This window comes from Cicer arietinum, chromosome 6, assembly GCF_000331145.2.
Source record: "Cicer arietinum cultivar CDC Frontier isolate Library 1 chromosome 6, Cicar.CDCFrontier_v2.0, whole genome shotgun sequence".
Classification (NCBI taxonomy): domain Eukaryota; kingdom Viridiplantae; phylum Streptophyta; class Magnoliopsida; order Fabales; family Fabaceae; genus Cicer; species Cicer arietinum.
The window spans coordinates 43708791-43713263 of NC_021165.2; positions in this window are offsets into that span (position 1 = coordinate 43708791).

Consider the following 4473-nt stretch of genomic DNA (forward strand, 5'->3'; position numbering starts at 1 on the left):
GGTAAAATGCAATGGTGAAACTGGTAGTTATCTTCTTTGGTGAGAGGGCTCATCAAGAAGAAACTTTACTGTGATCTTGGAAGAGTTTGGAGATAAACTCTGGGATACAGTGGTTGTGAAATAGAATAGAGAGAGAGAGTTTTAAGATTGATAGGCTGAGAGAGCTGGAACATCTGTAAAACGATCTAAAATTTTCTATTGGAAAAAGGCCGAAAACGTTTTGTTTCGAGACTGGACGTAGGTCGTCTGATTGACGACTGAACCAGGATAAAATTGCGGTGCACCGTTCTCTAACCCTTACTCTTTATTTTCATTGTAAAGTTGTATGCTTAATCTTGATTGCATGCTAGACGTATTCTGTTTTCATTAATATCGTTTGAACGAGTAATTTGGCATGCATGTATCTTGATCGATCTATAGAACTTTACTGTATATTCTAGACTAGTAGTTAGTCAATACATGTAAGTGTGTGCCTTCACTTAGAATCAACTCCTTGGGACCGTGATTGATCTTGAGTTTAATAAAAGTGTTCTTTTGTTAAAATGATATCAATCTTATTTTAAAACTATCAGATATTTTAGACTAAAGAGGTCATTATTTTACAACAACATTTAGGTCATTTTCGTCCTCCCTAGGCTTATTCTTCTCCAATTATGGTTTTTAACCAATCTTGTGTTTCAAATAAGTTCATTTGTGTCATTGGATTAACATTTAGGTCATTTTCGTCCTCCCTAGGTTTATTCTAGTCCAATTAGGGTTTTTAACCAATCTTGTGCATCCAATAAGTTCATTTGTGTCACTGGATTAACATTTAGGTCATTTTCGTCCTCTCTAGGTTTATTCTAGTCAAATTAGGGTTTTTAACCAATCTTGTGCATCCAATAGGTGTGTTTGTGTCATTGGATGAAAATTTTGGTCATTTTCGTACTACATAGACTTATTCTTGTCCAATTAAGGGTTTTAACCAATCTTGTGCATGGAATAAGTTCATTTGTGTCACTGGATGAACATTTAGGTCATTTTCATCCTCCCTAGACTTATTCTTGTCGAAGTAAGATTTTTAACCAATCTTGTGCATCCAATAAGTTCGTTTGTGTTATTGGATTAACATTTAGATCATTTTCGTCCTCCATAGGTATATTCTTGTTCAATTAGGGTTTTTAAGCAATCTTGTGCATCCAATAAGTTCATTTGTGTTATTGGATGAACATTTAGGTAATTATCGCCCCCTAGGATTATTCTAGTCCAATTAGTGTTTTTAACCAATCTTGTGCATCCAATAGGAGTGTTTGTGTCATTGGATGAACATTTAGGTCATTTTCGTCCTCCCTAGGCTTATTCTTGTCAAATTAGGGTTTTTAACCATTCTTGTGCATCCAATAAGTTCATTTGTGTCATTGGATGAACATTTAGGTCATTTTCGTCCTCCCTAGGCTTATTCTTGTCAAATTAGGGTTTTTAACCATTCTTGTGCATCCAATAAGTTCATTTGTGTCATTGGATGAACATTTAGGTCATTTTCGTCCTCCCTAGGCTTATTCTTGTCAAATTAGGGTTTTTAACCATTCTTGTGCATCCAATAAGTTCATTTGTGTCATTGGATGAACATTTAGGTCATTTTCGTCCTCCCTAGGCTTATTCTTGTCCAATTAGGGTTTTTAACCAATCTTGTGCTTGCAAAAGTTCATTTGTGTCATTGGATGAACATTTAGGTCATTTCCGTCCCCCTAGGCTTATTCTTGTCCAATTAGGGTTTTTAAGCAATCTCGTGCATCTAATAAGTTCATTTGTGTCATTGGATGAACATTTAGGTCATTTTCGTCCTCCCTAGGCTTATTCTTGTCCAATTAGAGTTTTTAACCAATCTTGTGCATCCAATAAGTTCATTTGTGTCATTGGATGAACATTTAGGTCATTTTCGTCCTCCCTAGGCTTATTCTTGTCCAATTAGAGTTTTTAACCAATCTTGTGCATCCAATAAGTTCATTTGTGTCATTGGATGAACATTTAGGTCATTTTCGTCCTCCCTAGGCTTATTCTTGTCCAATTAGAGTTTTTAACCAATCTTGTGCATCCAATAAGTTCATTTGTGTCATTGGATGAACATTTAGGTCATTTTCGTCCTCCCTAGGCTTATTCTTGTCCAATTAGGGTTTTTAACAATCTTCTGCATCTAATAACCTCATATGTGTCATTGGATGAACATTTATGTCATTTTCGTCCTCCCTAGGCTTATTCTTGTCCAATTAGAGTTTTTAACCAATCTTGTGCATCCAATAAGTTCATTTGTGTCACTATATGAACATTTAGGTCATTTTCGTCATTCCTTGGCTTATTCTTGTCCAATTAGGGTTTGTAACCAATCTTGTGCATCCAATAAGTTCATTTGTGTCATTGGATGAACATTTAGGTCATTTTCGTCCTCCCTAGGTTTATTCTAGTCCAATTAGGGTTTTTAACCAATCTTGTGCATCCAATAGGTGTGTTTGTGCTATCGTATGAACATTGAGGTCATTTTCGTCCTCCATAGACTTATTCTTGTCCAATTAGGGTTTTTAACCAATCTTGTGCTTGCAATAAGTTCATTTGTGTCATTGAATGAACATTTAGGTCATTTTTGTCCACCGTAGGCTTATTCTTGTCCAATTGGGGTTTTTAACCAATCGTGTGCATGCCATAAGTTCATTTGTGTCACTGGATTAACATTTAGGTCATTTTCGTCCTCCCTAGGTTTATTCTAGTCCAATTAGGGTTTTTAACCAATCTTGTGCATCCAATAAGTTCATTTGTGTCATTGGATTAATATTTAGGTCATTTTCGTCCTCCCTAGGTTTATTCTAGTCCAATTAGGGTTTTTAACCAATCTTGTGCATCCAATAAGTTCATTTGTGTCATTGGATTAATATTTAGGTCATTTTCGTCCTCCCTAGGTTTATTCTAGTCCAATTAGGGTTTTTAACCAATCTTGTGCATCCAATAAGTTCATTTGTGTCATTGGATTAATATTTAGGTCATTTTCGTCCTCCCTAGGTTTATTCTAGTCCAATTAGGGTTTTTAACCAATCTTGTGCATCCAATAAGTTCATTTGTGTCATTGGATTAATATTTAGGTCATTTTCGTCCTCCCTAGGTTTATTCTAGTCCAATTAGGGTTTTTAACCAATCTTGTGCATCCAATAAGTTCATTTGTGTCATTGGATTAATATTTAGGTCATTTTCGTCCTCCCTAGGTTTATTCTAGTCCAATTAGGGTTTTTAACCAATCTTGTGCATCCAATAAGTTCATTTGTGTCATTGGATTAATATTTAGGTCATTTTCGTCCTCCCTAGGTTTATTCTAGTCCAATTAGGGTTTTTAACCAATCTTGTGCATCCAATAAGTTCATTTGTGTCATTGGATTAATATTTAGGTCATTTTCGTCCTCCCTAGGTTTATTCTAGTCCAATTAGGGTTTTTAACCAATCTTGTGCATCCAATAAGTTCATTTGTGTCATTGGATTAATATTTAGGTCATTTTCGTCCTCCCTAGGTTTATTCTAGTCCAATTAGGGTTTTTAACCAATCTTGTGCATCCAATAAGTTCATTTGTGTCATTGGATTAATATTTAGGTCATTTTCGTCCTCCCTAGGTTTATTCTAGTCCAATTAGGGTTTTTAACCAATCTTGTGCATCCAATAAGTTCATTTGTGTCATTGGATTAATATTTAGGTCATTTTCGTCCTCCCTAGGTTTATTCTAGTCCAATTAGGGTTTTTAACCAATCTTGTGCATCCAATAAGTTCATTTGTGTCATTGGATTAATATTTAGGTCATTTTCGTCCTCCCTAGGTTTATTCTAGTCCAATTAGGGTTTTTAACCAATCTTGTGCATCCAATAAGTTCATTTGTGTCATTGGATTAATATTTAGGTCATTTTCGTCCTCCCTAGGTTTATTCTAGTCCAATTAGGGTTTTTAACCAATCTTGTGCATCCAATAAGTTCATTTGTGTCATTGGATTAATATTTAGGTCATTTTCGTCCTCCCTAGGTTTATTCTAGTCCAATTAGGGTTTTTAACCAATCTTGTGCATCCAATAAGTTCATTTGTGTCATTGGATTAATATTTAGGTCATTTTCGTCCTCCCTAGGTTTATTCTAGTCCAATTAGGGTTTTTAACCAATCTTGTGCATCCAATAAGTTCATTTGTGTCATTGGATTAATATTTAGGTCATTTTCGTCCTCCCTAGGTTTATTCTAGTCCAATTAGGGTTTTTAACCAATCTTGTGCATCCAATAAGTTCATTTGTGTCATTGGATTAATATTTAGGTCATTTTCGTCCTCCCTAGGTTTATTCTAGTCCAATTAGGGTTTTTAACCAATCTTGTGCATCCAATAAGTTCATTTGTGTCATTGGATTAATATTTAGGTCATTTTCGTCCTCCCTAGGTTTATTCTAGTCCAATTAGGGTTTTTAACCAATCTTGTGCAT